At 38.8% G+C, this 22625-nt stretch overlaps 1 protein-coding gene across 6 annotated transcripts in view; it reads left to right on the top strand.

Moving 5' to 3' along the window:
* The window catches only part of LOC106088583 (filamin-C), a 231617-nt gene that overhangs the window by 158035 nt on the left and 50957 nt on the right, over window positions 1-22625 (top strand). Inside the window, exon 1 of one of the 6 annotated variants that reach the window (XM_013254172.2) lies at window positions 4298-5064. The exons of the other annotated variants lie outside the window; for them this stretch is intronic. The gene's annotated coding sequence lies outside the window, so the exon portion shown is untranslated. Of the gene's footprint in view, window positions 1-4297; window positions 5065-22625 lie in introns of those variants that run through there. 6 annotated transcript variants of the gene reach the window in all.

Below are 22625 nucleotides of genomic sequence, written 5' to 3'. Positions count from 1 at the left end.
AGGTGTGTGATAAGATGGAATTTTGTGATATTCGTATGTTTAGATACTAAAAATTAACAAATGTTGAATGTTTGTCCAGCGCGAACAAGAAGGGCTGGGAGATTGAATTGAGGCTCAAATTAAAGAACGCTTGGAAAAAATAAGATTTGGTTGAAAAGATTTTCTAAAATAGTACTGGAAGTGGGAAAAATAGTACGTTTAGTGCCTTCCTTACGAATTGAGCTAGAACTCTGAATTTTGATACTTAGGCACTCTATGGCAATCAAAATTGGTTGAATACATGAGTTTTTGTAAAATGGTACATTTAGGTACCAACAAAAGTACCAAACCTGTACGAAATGTGTGAACTATGAGCAGGACTAACGGATAGTTGTGTAAAATTGGGTTTGGGTAAAAATGTGGAAGGTTGTTCTTGAAACGGCAGAAAATGTACCATATTTGATACAATTTGGTACTTTCTTTACGGATAGAGCTAGAGCTCTGAAATTTGTCATATAGGTACAACTACGGAATAAATGATCACTAAATTATTTTTTTTTTCAAAATTCGTACATTTTGGTGCCAAAAGGACAAAATAGTACGAAATAGCGTAACTTCGTTCAAATCGAACGGCTATAGCCAGAATTTAATAATTTGACAAAAAGATCATGATCTTGAAAGAATTAAATATTCGGTAACAAATCTTACCAGAAGTGGGAGAAAACGTACTATAATGCTGTAATTGGTACTATTTGGCATATTTTTTACTTAACTCTTTTTGAGCTAAAGCTATCATAATCAGGACACAGTTACAGCTTGACAGTATGTATTGGGAAACTAGGAGATTTTCATGAAATTCTTCTATTTAGGTACTAAAACATACAAAATTGTACTTTCAATACGAACTGAACTACGAACCGACTAGAAGAATGGTTTTGAAATTCTTACGTTAAGGAATTAAAACGTACTAAATGGTACTTTCTTTACGAACTAAGCTAGAGCTTTGAAATTTGGGATATAGGTATTTGAGAGTATATACCGGTCGACTAGAAGAATTTCTTGAAATTCGTTTATGAAGATACTAAAAGTTACAAAATTGCGTTTTCTTAACAGATTGGCCTATAGCTCTCAAAATCGGGAGGCAGTAACTTTTTGGCAGTATTTATCGGTGGACAAGTTGATTTTTCAAAATTAGTACGAAACAAAGTGGTACTTTTTTACATATTGAGCTAAAGCTTTCAAAATTTGGATGCAGTTACACCTCGACAGTAGGAGATTTTTTTAAATAAGGTATCGTACAAATCGATACTTTCTTTACGGATTGAACTAAAGCTCTCATTATAAGGATACAGCTGCCAGTTTATATTGGGCACTAGAAGAGTTTTCTGAAATTCGTACCTTTAGGTAACTACTATAACAAAATAGGACATTTTGATTTATCTTAGTCCACAATGGCACAAATGGCATCTAAGATAATAGTGCAGAAATAGACGTACGGAATTTGGTGTATGATAATATAGAATGTACAATATGTCTATTCTAGATCGTTATGACATTTTAGGCCGATATAGTCTTGTACATCCGTACTTCTGTTGAAATCATGCTAACTTTAGAGCGAGTAAAGATATCGAGTTAGGTCGGGTGTGTTTATTAATGGACAAAATCGGTTCATATATGTGTAGATATAGCTCCCGTATAAACCGATCGCCCAATTATAATTCTTCATCCTTTCGAGGACACAATTCTTATCCAATTTAGCTAAAATTTTGCACGATGACTTCCGCTATAACCAACAACAGTTATCTCTGGTACGGTCTGAATTCATCGATTCTATTTCTTGAGGTTCTAAAAGGTGTTATTCATGCCCAATTTGGCTGAAATTTTGTACGATGAAGTTTTCATTGACCTTCAATAGCTGAATCAAATATTGTATGAATCGGTCTAAACTCTCATATAGCTCTAGCTAAAGGAAAGTTAAAAAAAAAACATAAAAGTCAGAAAAATGCATGAAATCTTATTTGAATACGGTCCATATAATTTCGTTTTTGTTGACTATTTTATGCAAATGTTGACCATGACTGCGGCTCAAATGGTTTATTGGCTTAGTCCAATTTTGGCATACTCTCTCCAACGTTTTGGCCAATATCTCACGAATAAATGCTTTAATGTTGTCTTCTAATATGTCAATTGAAACGGTTTTGTCTGTATAAACATGAGCTTTAACATAGCCCCACCAAAAAGTAGTCTAAAGGCGTTAAATCCCACGATCTAGGCGTCCGGTTACGAACGTGAAATAAAATGTTCACCGAACTCGCCTCTCAATAAGTCCATTGTTACGCTTGCTGTGTGGCATGTGGCACCGTCTTGTTGAAACCACATGTCATGCAAGTCAAGCTCTTGCATTTTGAGCAAAAAAAAGTTGGATCTTATCGCACAATAGAGCTCACCATACGGTCCAATGATGCTACCAGTCCATAAACTGTGACTTTTTCTGAATGCATTGGTAGCTCTTGCAATGCTTCTGGCTGATCTTCACTCCAAAATCGAAAATTCTGCTTATCTACGTTCCCATTGAGTCAAAAATAAGCTTGGTTGCTCAATGGAAGAAGCGCGCGATGAACTTTCTTAAGAGAGCACCCATTTTGATAATAAAGTTCAATAATTTGCCAGCGTTCTTCGTTTGTAAGACGATTTATGGTTATAGACCAAGCTGTCAGTTGCTCAGATGGTGTCGTTCTCAGTCCGGCTATAATGCACAACCAAACCATCCTTTGGATCCGGCTGAGTAAAGAATAACAGATGGACTTTCGAAACGAAGTCCATCAGACCACAACACCATATAGCATTATAGATCTGAAAATTGCGTAATATACCCAATGCATGACACGTGGTTTGAGCTCCAACTTTTGCTATGTCTTGCAGGTGTATAGAGCAAGATTTGCCTTTCTTGCCACTTGCCATTCAAAATGTTTGATTTCAATTGCTCTCTAGCAAAACTGCCATTTGCACTCCAGCAAAACATTCTCTCCTCCTAAGGACACAGGTGCCATGGTGGTTAGCTTGTATTTCTTGCTGAAAAAAAAAAACATTTGTTTCTAATACAGGTTCACTTACGGTAGCCACTATGCTGTCGCACGTAGAGCTTCCTTCCTTCCAGGACTTATTGAGCCCTGTTTCAACACAAAAGTGTGCTCTACACCGTACTCTATAGTCTTTGGGTATGCAGCGCACCTTAGTCAAATTTACAAAGGTTTGGATGAATATACATCGTGTATCAGAAACCATGATCCACTAGCCAGTTAAAGGGCTTTGACTTTTATATGCAATGCTTTTCATATTTAATATGATCTCGAACAGGCGTCAAATTCAAGAACAGCTACCATTGTATATTTCTTTACAGCGAGAGAACCCTCCATGTAGGCGACTAGGTCGTGAAGGGCTGCTTCAGTGGACTTGCCCTTACTATATGCATGCTGCTGCCGAGACAGAAAGCCACTCTTTTCTAAAAATCCCATCTTTAAGTTTCTGCCTATAAAGACAAACGGTGAACTCGAACTATGGGGAAGGGTATATACGATTCGACCCAACCGATTGTAATGCTCCTTCACATGTTGCTTGTATGTAGTCATACGCTTAGAAAGTAATTATCGACATTAAGCCATAATAGACCAATAATTGCATAGAAAAGAGGTTTTATTAAGCAATGCATTCTAACAGTTCAATGGCCTTAGAATTATATGCAGTTTTTTGCACTGTATACCGTAAAGTAAAATTTGTTCTTTGTTTTTATAATACATTCACAAAAGCTAGTTTTGAATTCACTTAAAGCAGGTCTATGTGCTTAGCTCAAGAATTTGACCTATTTAAGAGCATGTCTAACTAGCTGTTTGGCAAATAAAAAAAACCTCATGAATTAGCCAAAGAAGATGATAAAAAAAATGAGAACGTTAAACAGAAACACAAGCGTAACCGAAAACGTGATATAAATAAATTATTATATAATAATTAAAAAAAAAGAACCTACGTTCAACAATTTAAACAAGTGATCATGCTTTTAAATCTTAAAAAAAAAATTAAATAACCAAACCAATTCAAAACCAAGCAACATAAAAAGCATTTAAACATATCATTAAAGTGTCTTAAATGAAATATAATATTACCGACAAAAAGCAACAACAAAAAATCCAATCATTGGAAACTCGTGTCGTTTAAAAAATCCCAAGGAAGTCATAATTAATTATCTCCATTTATATGTTTAGAAATAAAAAAAAATATTGTTTTTCGTTGATAGTTAAAAAAAAATCAAATAAAATTCAAGGTCTTATTTTACCAAAAAAAAAATCTAATCAAAAAGTTTGAAATAGTTTCTGTTAGTTTGAGCTGACATCCATCTCATTGAGGAGGAACAGCATCAGAAACTAATTTCAAATTAACACCTGCTAAACGATTCGGCCGTTGTGTATGTTAACAACGCGCTTTCGTTCTGAGAACGTGTTTGCAACGTAACGTCTTAACTGATTGGCCATCGCCGTTTGTGTTCGATACAAAAGAATTTCAATAATTTTTTTTTTGCGCTACTGCTTTTGGTGGCTCTACGGCTGCTGCGCATGCTTACTTGCTCACCGGTGCCTGCTGGTAAACGTCATTGCTACGCGTATGTTATAATCGCTGTTGCCGCTGCTGACACAACCTGTTCCCTAACTGCCGCACCATAAATGCTCTATGCACCTGATGTTGCCTGCCATTGCTGTTGCTATTGCTTAGCCACAAAACGTTATCTTCAGATTATTGCACTTGAGGTTTTCAAAAGTAGAAGAGCCTACAATTGTTGGTGGCTGAGTGCCTTGTTATTGTTTTTCTTCGCTGTTTTGTGTGTTTTCTGCAAAGAATTCAAAAAAAAAAACAACAAAAAGCAAACCGGAAATTCAAGTAGATTTTTCTTTTGAAAGCCATCACCGCATATAAGGCTCATATCTCTTGAATAGCGCAAAACAATAGGCCATCGCCTCACAGCTGCCAAATACACTTTGGAACACTGAGACTTGTGAGAGAGAGAGCGCGCGCTTTTGTGTTGGACTAAAAGAGGTGTGTATGAATCAATGTCTAGATTTTTTTTTTGTTTAAACTACTTAAAAATTATACAAAATAAATTTAGTTGAAGGGCATAGATTTTCAAAGCAGCAAAAATTAAAGCTTCTAGGAACCGACCAAGGATGATCGAAGGACCGGTTTACATGGGAGCTATATCAGGTTATAGACTGATTTGGACCGTACCGTTGGAAGTTGTAAAAAAACACCGCATGCAAAATTTCGGCCAAATCGGACAAAAATTGCGGCTTGTAAGGTCTCAAAAAGTCAAATCGGGACACCGGTTTATGCGGTAGCTATATTAGGTTAGAGACCGATTTTGACCGTACTTGTTGAACTTGTTGTCATAACAGAACACCCCATGTAAAATTTCAGCGAAATCGGACAAAAATTGGGGCTTGTAGGGGCTCAAGAAATCAAATCGGGAGATCGGTTTATATGGGAGCTTTATCAGGTTATAGACCGATTCGGACCCTACTTAACACAGTTGTTAGAAGTCATAACGGAACACTCCATGTAAAATTTCAACCAAATCGGACGGTTTTGGCAGCTTCCAGGGGCTCAAGAAGTCAAATTGGGAGATGGGGTTATATGGGAGCTACATCAGGTTATGAACCAATTTGGACCGTACTAGGCAGAGTTGTTGAAAGTCATAACAGAACACCACGTGCGAAATTTGAACCAAATAGGACGAAAATTGCTGCTTGTAAGGGCTCAAGAAGTCAAATCGGGAGATTGGTTTATATGGGAGCTATATCAGGTTATAAACCAATTCGAACCATACTTGGCACAGCGGTTGGAAGTCATAACCAAACTCCAAATGCAAAATTTCAGCCAAATCGGACGAAAATTGCGACTTCCAGGGGCTCAGGAAGTCAAATAAGGAGATCGGTTTATGTGGGAGCTATACCAGGTTATGGATCAATTTGGACCGTACTAGGCAGAGTTGTTGAAAGTCATAACAGAACACCACGTGCGAAATTTATGCCAAATAGGGCGAAAATTGCGACTTCCAGGGCTCAAGAAGTCAAATAAGGAGATCGGTTTATATGGGAGCTATATCAGGTTATAAACCGATTAGAGCAATACTTGGCACAGTTGTTGAAAGTCATAACCCCACACCACGTGCTAAATTTCAGCCAAATCGGACGAAAATTGCGACTTCCAGGGGCTCAAGAAGTCAAATCAGGAGATCGGTCTATATATAAGAGCTATATACAAATCTGAACCTATATGGCCCATTTGCAATCCCCAATGACATACATAAAAAATAAGTGTATGTGCAAAAATTCGAGCGGATAGCTTTACGCGTTTGACCGCTATCGTGATTTCCACAGACGGACGGACGAACAGACGAATGGGCATGGCTATATAGACTAAAAGTGACAAGACGATCAGAAATATATATTCTTTATGGGGTCCCAGATCAATATTTCGGAATGTTATAAACGAAATGACTAGATTTTTATACCCCCTATCCTATGGTGGTGGGTATAAAAACAAAGACAATGTTTAGTATATTGATTAATAAACCACATTAAGTATGGGATTGTTGTACCGACCACCACAGGTGGGACCCTCCACCTTACCATAATTTCCAGGAACGCCAGATCTTGGTGATGGATGGTGCGATTTAAGCGAAATTTTGTGCGCTATATTTAGACCAATCACGTCAATATGGGATGCAAATGCATAGGATATCCAATTGTCCGACCAAGTTTTAGGGGGACCACCCCAACCACCAAAACACCCCTAAATCGAACATATTTACCGACCATGGCTTATTATGGGACTCAAATGAAAGGTATTTGTGAGTAGAAAACGAAATTGATATCCAAATGTGGGACCAAGTTTCTGGGGGTACACCCCTTCCCCAAAAAGGACTTATTTACTGACCATGGTATTTGAGTGTAGAATAAAGGTATTTGGGAGTAGAATACAAATCTGATATCCAAATGTGGGACCATGTATTTGGGCCACCGCCACTTTCCCAAAACACCCCCCAAAGAGTAAAAATTTTGGGGCCAAGTGTTTGAGGACGCCTCATTCCATAAACTCTTCTTAAACCAATGCCAATATGGGGTTCAAATAAATGGTATATGAGAGAAGAGCGCAATGATGATATTTTTCAAGGCCAAGCGTCTAGGAGACCACCTCATCTCCAAAAACACTCATCCCTAAATCAGACATCATGACAATATCGGGCTGAAATAAAGACTTTTAAGAATGGAGTATATCTAAAAACTAAACGTTAATGACCCTAAAACCCACGTGCGAATTCATAGCCCAATAAATATCATATGGGATTCAGATAAAGGAATTTACATAGTTTTACTGTTAGTCGAGCGATATACGTATAATTGTCGAAAATAAATTTTCAAAGGATAATTTTATTCCATATAAATTAAAAGAAGGCGCTGCGGAGGGAGCCCGGTTCAGCTAGTAAAGTATATATATTCTTGATCGTCTTTTCATTCTAAATCGATCTAGCAATGTCCGTCCGTCCCTTTGTGGAATTCAAGATAACGTTCGAACGAATAAACATTCCCCTTGAACTATTGCACTAATACTTCTTTTTTAAGTTGGTCGTTGAAGATTGCAAATGAGCCATTTCTGACTTCTTGATTTGACTTCTTGAATCCATAGAAACCTCAATTTCAAAGGCATTTGCACGAAATTTGGCACAAATACTTCTGTTTTGACTTCCAACATCCTTACCATGTATGATATGAATCGATATGTAAACTGGTATAGCTCCCATACAAACCGAACTTTGTCGTGGTGAAGAATGATCCGTTTTCGCCGGTTGGTTTTCCCGATTTCTTGAAAGACAACTGACAAAAAATGGTTGTGTACCACTCAGAATTGACTGTTCTGCGTTGTTCTAATGGAACGAATGTTACATGTCCAGTCTTTCCTCAAAAAACAGGCGATAATTTGCTTCGAAGTGCTACGTGCGCGATCAACTTTTGTTGGATTTGGCTCATCTTGAAACACCCATACAGTCGACTGCTGTTTACTTTCGGGCTCATACCCGTTAATCCACGATTCATTACCTGTCACGATGTCATAGACGTGTTTCGAAGCACCACGTTCATGTTTTTGGGGTATTTGTTTCGACCAATCGCCGCAAGCCTTTTTTTGAGCGATTGACAAATTGTGTGGGATCCAACGCGAACAAATTTTTATGACGGTCAAATGTTCATGCAATATTGAATGTATCCTGGTCCAACTAATGCCTAAGGTTGCCTCAATCTCACGATAAGTCACATGACAATCGATTGCAATATCAGTTGGCGCACAGCATCAATGGCTTTTGGAACAACAAATGATTTTGGGCGACCTTCACGAAATTCATCTTAAAGTGGACTACATCCTCGGTTGAATTCACCATACTATCGATAAACACTGGTCCTTGTAGAGCTCCATAACCAAAAATTTAATTAAGTTAATCCAAGTCGAAAGTTGTAAATAGTAATATCACGAAAATGTTCACGATTTGGGCGAGATGAATCTTTTAAATTACTGTAAACAACACAAATGGCGCTCGTATGTCAAAACGTTCTGAGTACATAGAACCTCAAAAATGCCAAGCTTTACGATAGAGCTGTCAGTTGTCTGATTGCAATAAAATGGTTGTCCAATCCCAAAATATAAAAGGCAACCCTCGTAGCTCCCAAATAAAATCAATCATGGGAACGCAAGGACTTGTTCATACGCAATCAACATACGAATGTAAATTGACAATTTTGGCAAACATTTCAAATGTCATAGGACACTTACATGCCGTGTAATAGCGCCTTTACTTATCAGCAAACTCTTTCTGGGTTCGGTGATGGATGTGAAAACTAGGCGAGGAAGTGAAATCGATAGTGACCACATGCTCTTAGTGGCCACTCTACGTCTACGCTCAGCCGTCTTATCCTACTGGCAAATTTTTACTGGAAAAGTACGTGAACAGATCTAATGTCTCTTTGTTCTGAGTCATATGTAAAATCCTTTTATAAGATGTTTCTTCTTTCCATAGATGCATTCCATTTTACAAAAAAAATACTTCTTAGGCTTTTAAAAGCTGTTATGATAACTAAATCATGAACATAATTTCTTGTATAAAATGTTTTTAGTTGCTATTTTGTAGGCGATTGTTACCTGGCAGTTACCTAGCCATGAGCTGTCGACCGGTATGTGAAACTCGTTCCTTAACAACAAAGCTTATGTGTTTTCCATGGGCACGCCTTAAATGCCTTTATCAGCCTCTTGCCTTGTTTTCCAGAAAAGTCTATGGGTATGACAGGTATTTTAGGGTGGCCAGGTTTGTTGCATTTTTCAAACTTCTTAAATCATATAGGAAAAAAAAGAATTTGCGACAAAAACATGATATGTTGTTAAAAGCACTAGTTTCCTAGTTATACCTTTCACCACTACTGTGGTACTGGGTATTATAACTTAGTGCATTTGTTTGTAACACCCAGAAAGAAGAGAGATAAGGCCATTGATAAGTATACCGATCGACTCAGAATCACTAATTTGTGTACAAAGTACAGGTCGCAGTTTTCATCCGATCGTCTACAAATTTGGTACAGGCACGTTTTTCGGCCTAGAGACGAAGCCTATTGAAAAATTGGTTGGAATTTTCACTCCTAGAGCCACTGCAAGCGCATTTATTGACCAATCTTCCCAACATTTTGTATAACGCTTTCCCCGACAACTACTACATTACCAGAGTTTGCTCAAAATCGGTTCAGAATTACATATAGCTCCCATATATATGATCGTCAGATTTTGGGTAATTTGCAATAATGTTGTTATTTGTCAGCCGTATTTATTACAGTTCGAACATATTTGCACAAAATTTGATACGGATTGTTTAACAACCCATCCGATAACATCCACCGAAGTCCATCAACATTGGTTCAGAATTGGATATAGCTCCCACATTGTACTTATATGGTAGGTGTCGGGTATTATACAGTCGGCATCGCTCGAATTTTGCCCTTCCTTACTGGTTTTGCTATGTCATTGCCCGGCTTGCACGTCTAACAGACACCGACACCTAGGTGGGGACACAATACCAGATATAAAGAAACTAAGGGGCGTGGGTATAAAAAGTAACTCATAAAACGGGGGTATACCAAAATAGTCATTCCGTTTGTAACGCACCGAAATATTGATCAAAGACCCCATAAGGTATATATATTCTTGATCGTCTCGACGTTCTTAGTTGATCAAGCCATGTCCGTCCGTCTGTCAAAATCAGTATAGCAGTGGAACGCTTAAAACTAGCCGTTTAAAATGTTGCACAGATACCTACTATTGATGTAGGTCGTTGGGGATTGCAAATGGGCCATATCGGTTCAGATTTAGATATAGCTCCCATATAAACCGATCCCCCGATTTGTCTTCTTGAGCCCTTACAAGCCGTAATTTTCTTCCATTTATGTCCGAACGACGTCCCGAATCGGTCTATAACCTGATATAGCTTTCATATAAACCGATCTCCCGATTTGACTTCTTGAGCCCCTGGAAGCCGGAATTTTTGCCCGATTGGGCTGACACTTTGTATGTAGTGTTTTTTTTTTTTTCTTGAGCCGTTACAAGCCGGAATTTTTGTCCGATTTGGCTGAAACTTTGCATGTAGTGTCCTTTTGTAACTTCCAACAACTGTGTCTAGTACAGTCCAAATCAGTCTATAACCTGATATCGCCCCCATATAAACGGATCTCCCTATTTGACTTCCAAGTATGATCCGAATCGGAATATTAACAAATATAGCCCCCATATAAACCGATCCCCGGATTTGACTTCTTGCGCCCTTAGAAGCCAAAAGTTTCATCTGATTTGGATGAAATTTGGAACAAAGGCCTAAGTTATGACTTCCTACATCTATGCTAAGTATGATCCGAATCGTAATATTATCAAATATAGCCCCCATATAAACCGATCCCCGGATTTGACTTCTTGAGCCCTTAGAAGCCTCAATTTTTATCCGATTTGGCTGAAAGTTGGAACAAGGGCTTAAGTTGAAACTTTCAACATCCATACCAAGTATGATCCGAATCGGTCTATAAAGATATATAGCCCCATATAAACCGGTCCCCGGATTTGACTTCTTGGTCTTAAAAGCCTAAATTTTCATTCGATTTGGCTGAAATTCGGAACAAGGACTTGAGTTAAAACCTTCCAAATCCATATCAAGTATTATCCGAATCGGTCTATAAAGAGATATAGCCCCCATATAAACCGGTCCCCGGATTTGACTTCTTAAGCCCTTAAAAGCCTAAATTTTCATGCGATTTGGCTAAAATTTGGAGGAAAGACTTACGATGCGACTTCCAACATCCATGTCAAGTATGATTTGAATTGGTCTATAAACAGATATAGCCCTCATATATATCGATCCCCGGAGATGACTTCTTCAGCCCTAAGAACCCTAAGTTTTTACCAGATTTGGCTGAAATTTGGCCCAAACCCCTATATTATGACTTACAACATCATTGCAGTTTTTTCCAAATCAGTCAATATGGTGATATAGGCCCCTCTAAGTACCGATATACCGATATGACTTCTTAAGACCAAAATAATTCAAATTCAAACATAGTTAATAAGGGTAAATTTTTAGCGGAATCCATGTTAGTGGGTGCCCAAGATTCGACCTGGCCGAACTTATCACCCTTTTACTTGTTATAATATAGAGCGCGCAACAAGCCGATTACTGGCTAAGGTGTATGCTCATAGTGGCATGGGGCGGATTAATATCCTCACCCTCTTTTCAACCTAGCCTAACCTACCAGCACAAGTTTCAGTCACCACATAAATGGAAATACGACATGCTTCAGTTTTGTTCCCCTTAGTATCTGCTTGTTAAAGATAGTACTGGAAGATATTATTTTTTACCAGTCAAGATATAAATTGAATTAATATGTGTAAGTTGTTACCAGTATGAGTTGTGAGGGGTAACCAAATTTCGGTCAAACTCAATTTCGGGGGTTTTTAAGTTTTGTATAAAGCTGGTCGCCACCGTAGCGCAGAGGTTAGCATGTCCGGCTATGAAGCTGAACGCCTGGGTTCGAATCCTGGCGAGACCATCAGAAAAAATTTTCAGCGGTGGTTTTCCCCTCTCAATCCTGGCAACATTTGTTAGGTACTATGCCATGTAAAACTTCTCTCCAAAGAGGTGTCGCACTGCGGCACCCCGTTCGGACTCGGCTATAGAAAGTAAACTTGAGTCGGACTGCACTCATTGATATGTGAGAAGTTTGCCCCTGTTCCTTAATGGAATGTCCATGGGCAAAATTTGCATTTGCATAAAGCTGGTCATCCTAACATATACTGTTTTCTGTTCCATCTTTGTTAAATGACCGCAGCATGTACTTTGTTGGTTAGAAGTAGGACTTTTGATGCATTTTAATAGATATGCATTGCCTTTCTATTTAGTAACGAGGCATGTAATACATAAAAGTAACTGTTTTTAGGAGGAATTTTATGATTATGGAAAAATTATGATTATCTTTCTGGTCATATGTGGCAAGGTCAAAACAAGCACAGAGTTGGGAATAAAGACAATTCTATGCTTGAATAAAAAAATTTTTTTAAACCATAGCAAAAAGACACATAGTTTTTGAGATAGTCTTTTTGCCTTTGCTCGTTATGTGTCATATAAAGAACTTAACCTCAACTGAGAATTAGCGACCATAAACAAGACAGACCTTATTGTAGTTATTCTTGATACTGGCAATTTAACATGCTTGGTTTGCATAAAATAATTTCCAGCAATTCCAAATGATCATAGTGGCAATAACAGAAAAAAAATTTGTTATGGCTGGATTGTTCTAATAACATATAACGCCAAGTAAGGTGCTGACTGATCCAATTACAACATTTCAGCGCGTGTGTGTGTCTTGTTTGGATGGCATCCTCAGTTTTCAAAAATTTTTAATTACATTTTTGGCTTATGTCAAGGTAGTAAATGTTAGTGCGATACATGTACTCACACTAATAGTAAAAGGTGATTTTTTTGAGGTTAGGATTTTCATGCATTAGTATTTGACAGATCACGTGGGATTTCAGACATGGTGTCAAAGAGAAAGATGCTCAGTATGCTTTGACATTTCATCATGAATAGACTTACTAACGAGCAACGCTTGCAAATCATTGAATTTTATTACCAAAATCAGTGTTCGGTTCGAAATGTGTTCATTCACCGTAACGTTGCGTCCAACAGCATCTTTGAAAAAATACGGTCCAATGATTCCACCAGCGTACAAACCACACCAAACAGTGCATTTTTCGGGATGCATGGGCAGTTCTTGAACGGCTTCTGGTTGCTCTTCACTCCAAATGCGGCAATTTTGCTTATTTACGTAGCCATTCAACCAGAAATGAGCCTCATCGCTGAACAAAATTTGTCAAAATTTGAACACATTTCGAACCGAACACTGATTTTGGTAATAAAATTCAATGATTTGCAAGCGTTGCTCGTTAGTAAGTCTATTCATGATGAAATGTCAAAGCATACTGAGCATCTTTCTCTTTGACACCATGTCTGAAATCCCACGTGATCTGTCAAATACTAATGCATGAAAATCCTAACCTCAAAAAAATCACCCTTTACAACTCATTAAAATGTTCCAAAGCAATGGAATGCCAGCTTACCAAAATCCCCCCTGGGCTGGCCCTGGAAAATGTTCCACTTTTACTTTATGCCAGACAACGGCACAAAACAAGTCTGTAATAAATTTATGTTATGGTAAAATACATAATTCACCTCTTATGTCACCGAGCATGAAGTTTCATTTTGTTTTATGGAGAGTTTGTGTTTGGTTTTTGGTTATATTGAAGGTATTGTGCCAAGGGTTGGGACAGGTATTATTGTAAACGAAATGTCGGTTTCATTCAGCTTTTGATTTGCTTTCTGTCGCATCACAATCTGTGCTTTATTTAGGCCATGTTGTCTAAAGAGTGACTCTAGAGAGAGAGAGCAAATATTGGACCTTTGTTTGTCTGTGGTGTGTGTGCTTTTCTTGTCGCTTTACAAACTACGATTATTTTGATAACAATCATGGACAAACAACAAAAATGCATGACAGACATTAAACAAAACAAACATTTACAGCAAACAACAAAACTAAATAATCTCAAACTATAGAGAGTGAAACACGTTCATCCATTGTAGATATAAATTTGTTATAAATTCTTGTGGATGAAACACTGTTAGGTTTGTTTGTTCAAACCCCACTGGAGACCAGAGGAAAAGTGAAAAAATTTGAAAAATTTAACTGTATTAGGCTTTTGTACACAATGCACGGTGTAATAGGAATAACAGTGGATTTTTCTGACACATTTTCCATTTTTAATTATGAGTTTAAATCAATTTTGTGAAAGCAAAAATAGAAACTAAGATTATCAAAAAATCAACAAAGCTGAAACTTGGAAGCCCATCACACGGTGGATTCTGATAGAAATTGCCACAAATAAACGTAGTTGAAGGGCATATTTGTACTTTTTGTATCAAATTTCTGCCAAAGACTAGAATTTAAAAACTTTTGTTTAATTCTCTTTCGAGACGACCTCAATGATGGGTGATGCAAATGGAAAAGGAAAGCCAAAGAAAGCAACACCCACTAACCACTATGGGATGCGTTTCGTCTTTGGTTAGAAGACTTTTCAACCATATTAGGTGTGATGGCTTCAAGGCCCATGCGTTGGTATGTTGTATTTGAATCGTATTAATTGCGAAAATGCATCTATGATACAATTACCACATTAACCACGCTCGCCAACCCTGTCTATTAGCTGTACTTTTTCCCAATGCATGTATTTTTGTGTAATGACGGACTTTTTCTCTGTGGCAATTACACTTCTTCCGTAGAACACCTAATTTTGTGCATCTGTTGGAAGTTGTATTGATGGCTACGAACGCTAGGCAACGGCTCTCGCTGTTGCTCCGTGTGCCCAGGTTCGCATCCCGGCCGGTCTCTGCCGAATTTTTTTTTTTAATTTTTCAAGTTTTTCCCCTGTTAGGGCAAAGAATTTAAGCTTCGCGGGGCCGTTGAAGACTAATCGAGAGATTGGTTTATATTGGAGCTTAATCAGGTTATAACCCAATCTGGACCATACTTCCCACGGATGTTAGAAATCATAGCAGAAAAGTTCATGCAAAATTTCATCCCAATCGGAAAAGAATTGCAGATTCCAAGGGCTCAAGATCTCACCTCGAGACATCGATTTATGTGAGAGCTATATCAGGTTGTAACTCCATTTGAACTGTACTTGGCATAGAAGTTGAAAGTTGTAACAAAACAGTATTTGCAAAATTTCAGTGGAATCGGATAGCAATTACGGGTTCTAGGAGCTCAAGAAGTAAAATCAGAAGATCGGTTATATGGGAGCTATATCAGGTTATACACTGATTTGAATCATACTCGAGGATGTTGGAAGTCATAATAAAACAAAAAATTTGAACAAAATCGGATAATAATTGCATCTTCTATGGGCCCATGAATTTAAGTCGAAGGACTATTTTATATGAGAGCCACAACCAAATCTTAACCGTTATGGCCTATTTCCAATATCCAAAGACCTACATCAATAAGAAGTGTCGGTGCATTATTTCCAGCGGATAGAGATAGAGAAATTTTTCGGTAAAATGGTAATATTTTCGTTGCTAGTGGACATCGCGCCGCATAGTGGGAGCAAATCAAAAAATATACTAAAACATATGACGTCTAAGAATGGTTAGATATCTCTTTGAAATTTTGCGGTAAAGTCGTTGCAAATTTTGTCACGAATCCATTTACCGTTGGTGTTAATCCCACCCCATTTTCTAACAAGCAAGGTCCAATGAACCCATCGGATGATGAACCGCACCAAACAGTCACACGTTAAAGATGGAGAGGCTTCTCAGCAATAACATTTGGGGTTTCTGAGCCCCATATGCAACAATTTAGCTGTATAGCGGTCTGATAAGGTGATTCACGACGACACAAAAATGCTTCAGTTTTGCGAACTGTGACGGGAAATTTTTTTAGTACATTTTAATCATTTCAATGCGTTGTTAAAGCTTGTATGTTAGGTTATGTCGAAAATAGGGTGTGGTTTGTTTTCCATACCACGACCCTAAGTTGGGTCATGTCTGGTATTGTATGCCCAAATAAGTGCCAATGTCTGTTAGCCGCGAAAGCAGGGCAATGACATAGGAAATGCTTTATCAACTTCCCCACTAAACTCTAGATGCTATCACTTGCCGCACCTTAATTGCATAAGCGAGCTCGTAGTCCTATGTAACCCGTTATAGTACCGAAAGCTCTACTGAATTCCTTCCTACCTACATTCAGTATAAGCCTCGTCTTCTCATGATCCGGAACTCCCCATTGGATTTTCGTCCTCCTACTAATCATTTCGCCTTACCACAGTGTTACGAGCGCATTCGTCGCCCACGCCCTTAACTCGGACTGCGTCGACCCGAAAGGCTTCGGGTTAACCAAGTTTCTTGAAGGCATTCTAGCATTCACTGCCAAATGGTCTGCCCTTTCATTTCCCATTACGTCGTTATGACCAGGCACCCAATTAAGGCGGATCGTGCCATCCACAACTTTTCTTGACCTTACAGTCCTGGTTGTTCTTGCCCCGATGGCAAGTTTACTGTTTGTAAAGATGTTCACACTCTAAGGTTAACACAACAATTATGTTCAGTCAGTCTAAAACAGATCTCAGACCCTGGGTTCGCAATGTAGACCCCTAGGCCCACTTTGTCCTCTAGCTTTGATCCATCCGTGTTACATGATCTTCCAGATGGCAATGCTAGGGTTTCGTCAATCCAAAACTGTGATCTCAGGTATCCGATCAGAAACGTATTGCCAGGCTTCCTATCGCCGCCTCGATTATACCGCAATGGTGTGACTATCCATTTTCCCATCGCCAAAAGACTCGTAGCCGCCTTTCGACTCTCCGCCACCGCCACCCACGACGGAGCTGCAACGACTGGTAAGGAAATCAAAACAGAGAGGAAATGAGGTAGTAATAGCGCGCGAGCGAACTTTCTCCACATTTTGTAGGATAGAACCAACATTAATAAGCGGGGCCAGGCCCTGGCAGAATTCTTTCCTAGGGGGTCGGCTATTTGTCCTTCAGATGACAAATCCGGAACCGTTTGGGGTTCAGTTGGTAGTAAATTCGGCTAGGAAGTCTAACCGGAGTCCTTAATCTGGTACCACGGGAGTCGGGACCCCTTGGGGTTCAACTGGTAGTAAATTCGGCTACGAGGTCTTTTGGGGTTCAGCTGGTAGTAAATTCGTTTGGGGTTCAGCTGGTAGTAAATTCGGCTACGAAGTCTGACCGGAGTCCTTAATCTGGTACCACGGGAGTCGGGAGCCCTTGGGGTTCAACTGGTAGTAAATTTGGCTACGAGGTCTGACCGGAGTCCTTAATCTGGTACCACGGGAGTCGAGAGCCCCTGGATTTCGATCCCAGACCGACTATGGTGGCGGTTAGAATAGCACGGGCAGCGCCGAATCTGAAAAGCTTCCGTAATAAGTTGATGATTAGCCCACCCCGCAGGGGTTTCTACGCTTATGCCTAGAGGGCTATATTGAGAACTCAGGGACTGAAATCTGTTTTCGGCTGCCTGACCTGAGTGTGAACATCTTTACGGACAGTAAACCAGCCTTCAGGGCAATAACAACCAGGACGGTAAGGTCACGAACAGTCTTGGTGTGTAAGAAGGAGAAAGGGGGAATGAAAAAGCAGACGATTTGGCAGTGAAGTCCAGAGGACTGCCCTGAATAAACTTGGTTAACCCGAAGCCTTTCGGGTCGATGCAATCCGAGTAAAGGGCGTGGGCGACGAATGCGCATGCAACATTGTGGAACAGCGAAATGGTCGGTAGGAAGGCGAAAATCCTATGAGGGGATCCAGATTATGAGAAGACGAGGCTATTACTGAAAGGAAGCAAGAAGGAGGTCAGTATAGCTGTTGGTATCATAACGGGACACATAGGACTACGAGCTCACTTATGCTAAATCGGTGCGGCAAGTGATAGCATATTTAGGGCATGCGGGGAAGATGATGAGACGTTGGAGCATTTCCTATATTATAACCCGGCTTTCGCGGCTTACAGATACCGGCACTCAGGTGGGGGACATAATACCAGATATGAACCAACTTGGGGGCATGGCATGGAACACAATTAAGGATTTTGTAAGAATCACGGAATTCCTAGCTTAGACTTTCTTTTTCGATGTAACTTTCTTTTAGTATTTTTATGTCCATAGTAGCATGAGGCGGATTAAACGTCCGTTCGTCTGTCATGTCCGTCCGTTTATCTGTCTGTCAAAAACAGGTTTACTTTCAAAGAGTAAAACTAAGAGCTTGAAATTATGTACAAATAATTCTTATATTGGTTGCCCAAAAAGTAATTGCGGATTTTTCATATAGTCGGCGTTGACAAATTTTTTCACAGCCTGTGACTCTGTAATTGCATTCTTTCTTCTGTCAGTTATCAGCTGTTACTTTTAGCTTGCTTTAGAAAAAAAGTGTAAAAAAAGTATATTTGATTAAAGTTCATTCTAAGTTTTATTAAAAATGCATTTACTTTCTTTTGAAAAATCCGCAATTACTTTTTGGGCAACCCAATATGTGTAGGTCAATTGGGATTGTAAATGAGGCGTATCAGTCCATGTTTTGATATAGCAGTCATATAAACCGATCACTGATCTTAACTTCTAAAGACTTTAGGCTAAAATTTTGAATGAGGTGTTTTGTTTTGAGTTCTTACAACTGTGTCAAATATGATCCAAATCGGTTCACCCATATAATCGATATCCCGAATATACTTCTTGAGCCTCTAAAAGCCGCAATTCTTATCTAATTTGGCTGAGAATCTGTACGTTTTCTATGACATTCAATACACGTGCCAAGCATTGTGCAAATCGGTTAAAACCTGGTGTAGCTTCCTTATAAACCGATTTCCCGATTTGATTGCTTGAACCTATAACCGCCGCAATTTCTTATCCGATTTAACTGAAATTTCTCGCAATGGAATTTCGCGCTTCTCCTATAACTTCAAACATGCGTGCTATGATTCAAGCTGTAAATCAGTCTAAAACCTGACATATCTCCATTATAAACCGCTACCCCGATTGCACTTCATGAGCCCCAAAAGGACGCAGTTCTTATCTAATTTGGCTTAAATTTAACACAACAACTTTTCCTATGACCTTTAACACACGGTCTTAATCGGTCCATAACCTGATATTTGCAAATTGCAATTTTGCTATCATTAGGGAACAAATTCAAAATTCTCACATATCACCGAGTACTGTCCGATTCAAGTTTAAGCTCAATGATAAGGGACCTCCTTTTTATAGCTGAGTCCGAACGGCGTGCCCCATCTCTTTGGGGAGAAATTTTTACATGGCAAAGTATCCCACAAATTTTGCCAGTAGAAGGAGGTGATAACCACCGCTGAAAAATTTGTTCTGATGTTCTTGACATGTTTCCAAACCAGGCCCAGTTCAGCGTCATAGACGGACATGCTATCCTCTGCGCTACGGTGGCCTCCGCATAACCTGATATAGCTCTCATATAAACCGATATCCCAATTTGACATCTTGAGCCCCTAAAAGCCTTAATTTTTAGCCGATTGGGCTGGAATTTTCCACATAGTATTTCGTTATAACTTTCGACAATCGCACCAAGTATGGTTTAAATCGGTCTATAACCTGATATAGCTCTCTTGTAACCGGTGTTTAGGGTTGAAGTCTTGAGCCCCTGGGACCTTTGGCTGAAATTAGGAGCGTTGTGCTTTGTTATGACTTCCAACATCTATTTGAACTATTGTCCAAATCGGTCTTAAATAATACAAGGTGATCTCTCGATTAACCTTCTATGGCTCCTGGGGGATTTAATATTTGCCTGGTTTGGCCTCAAGTACAATTAGCCTTCAACTAAGTTCATTTTGTATTAACTTGTAGTATAATCCATGGCGATGGGTTACCAATATTGTGGAACTTAGCAAGCTTTTATTTTTTTTGCAATAATTTAGGTCGTATTTACATATGAACTCTATTAGAAGTACAGATTTTCCCATACCTACAAATCATCAATAATTAGTCAATTTTCAGCTTCAAAAATGATTTTAAAAGAAAAAGTCAATGAAATGGTTAGTAACAGCAAACTAACATCTCAATTTCATTGGAATAAATAATTTTTCTGTGAAAATCAAATCTACGCTGCTGAAGACAGCTGGCAAAAGTCTTTCTCGTTAGCATTTTGTAAGCAACTTAATAGTTGCTATAAACACTTATTTAAGCGTTTTCGCCTTCTTTTTCTCATTTTGTGAAATGAATTGTGTACGCGAGTAGTGTATAAGCCACACCATGGATTTCCCATCTCAGCATAAAAGTAATCAAAAAATGTTTAAGAAAAAAAAAAACTGTTTACAATGATGGTCAGTTGGCATCAGCAATGTACATGGACATTCACATTGAATGATGATGACCAATGAGGTTCTCCTCCCGCCGCTGCCGTAGAGGGAAATACAAAAATGATTATAAAGCATATGATGATGGATATAAATAAATGAAAAGACGATGATGAATGTGGAGTTTGTTAAAACTGTTTTCTTCTTTTTTTTTTCTGCTCAAGATTGAAGCATCACTTTTCCTTTTCTTTATTACCTACATTTCTTTTTTTTTTTTGCGCGCGTCCCCCATTTTATTTATTGTGAAAAAATGTTATCTGCTCCATTCATTTCACATTATTTTTCGCTAAATGAAAGGTAATTTAGGTGGAGTACGGGTAGATAGTGTAGAAGCTATTACTTGGTTAACAATATCATTGGCAATTGTCGGGCATTGATAACGGCATGTAATTCGTTTGAAATTGTATCAAGTATTATGAATACCCTACTTCAATGTTGAGGTATTGCATGTTACTGCATTAAATTGAAGTAAAACGGAGGTGGATAACTTTTTAAAGAAGAAATCGAAAATACCCCTTCACCAGGGGGTTAAAAGGTAGGAAAAACCCTCCATATCTCAAATGAAACACTTTTTAGGAATCATGAGCTGACCTTTTATATAACACAAGCTGACCCGGGCCCGCTCCGCTGCGTCTTCTTTTACTTAATAAGGAACAAAAGTTTCCTTGGAATATTAATTTTCGACAATTAAAGAGCTTTTAGTGAAATATCATGCCACGAAAACAGTATATCACTTGACTAACAGTCTGAAACCCATATCTTTATTGGACTACGAATTTAAGTTTGGATGTACGGTGTACTCCTTTCTTAAAATACTTTATTTCAGCCCGATATTCTCATGATGTCTTATTTAGTGGTGTTTTCGGGGGAGAGGTGGTCCCCCAGACACTTGGCCCCGAAAATATATCAGCATCGTGCTCTTCTTTCAAATACCATTTATTTAAACCCCATATTGCCATTGGTTAAGGGGAGTTTACACGATGAAGCGTCCCCCAAACACATGGCCCCAAAATAGGTTATCAAATTCGTATTCTATTCCCAAATACCTTAATTTGAGCCACATATTGGCATGGTCGAAAAATTTTTACCCTTTGGGAGGTTTTGGGGATGGGGTGATGCTCTTAATACATGGTCCTACATTTGGATATCAAATTCGTATTCTACTCCCAAATACCTTTATTTGAGCCCCATATTGCGATGGTCACTAAAAAATTGCTGTTCGTGGGGTATTTTGGGTAAGGGGTAGACACCCAGAAAATTGGTCCCGAAAATGGGTATCAATTCTTGCTCTACACCCCAATTCCTTTCATTTAAGCTCCACATTGACATGGTCGGTAAATATGCCCGATTTAAGGGTGTTGGGGATTGGGGTGGTCCCCCAAACACTAAGCCCGGAAAATATATGAGCAACGTGCTCTATTCTCATATATCTATATATCATTTATTTGAAGCCCATATTACCATTGGCCTAAACAAATTGGATATAAAATCGTTTTCTAATCTCATTTAAACTCCTTATTGCAAAAGTCAGCAAATAAGTCCGGTTTGGGATATTGGCCCTAAGAATTATAAATATTTAGTTCCACTGTCTTGATGTCCCAAATTGTCGTGGTGAGCAAATACGTCCTTTTTGGGGATTGTTGTAGTGCTGGGACGTCCCCTAGACTGTTGGTCCCGAATGTTGATATCACATTCATGGTCTACTTCCAAATACCTTTAATTTGAGCCCTATATTTCCATAGTCGGCAAATATGACCGGCTTGGGGGCGTTTTGGTGGATGGGTCGGCCACTCAGTGAGTTGGCATTGAAAATATATATCGGATTCGTGTTCAACTCTAAAAACCCTTTTATTTGAGCCTCATATTGCAATAGTCAGCAACTACTTCATATTTGGGTGGTGTTGTCGTGGTGGCTTGGCCCCATAGAAACTTTTCCAAAAAATTGATTTCAGATTCGTGCTTTACTCCCAAAGACCTTTCATTTGAGCCCCATATGGCTATGGTCGTAAATTTGTCCCCTTTGGGGATGTTTTTGGGGAGAGGCTTCCCCCCAAACACTTGGTCCCATATTTGGATATCA

The sequence above is a fragment of the Stomoxys calcitrans genome, chromosome 5 (genome assembly GCF_963082655.1).
Source record: "Stomoxys calcitrans chromosome 5, idStoCalc2.1, whole genome shotgun sequence".
NCBI classification, from domain to species: domain Eukaryota; kingdom Metazoa; phylum Arthropoda; class Insecta; order Diptera; family Muscidae; genus Stomoxys; species Stomoxys calcitrans.
Note: the sequence above shows the minus strand (reverse complement) of the source record. Positions and strands in the feature narration are given on the sequence as shown.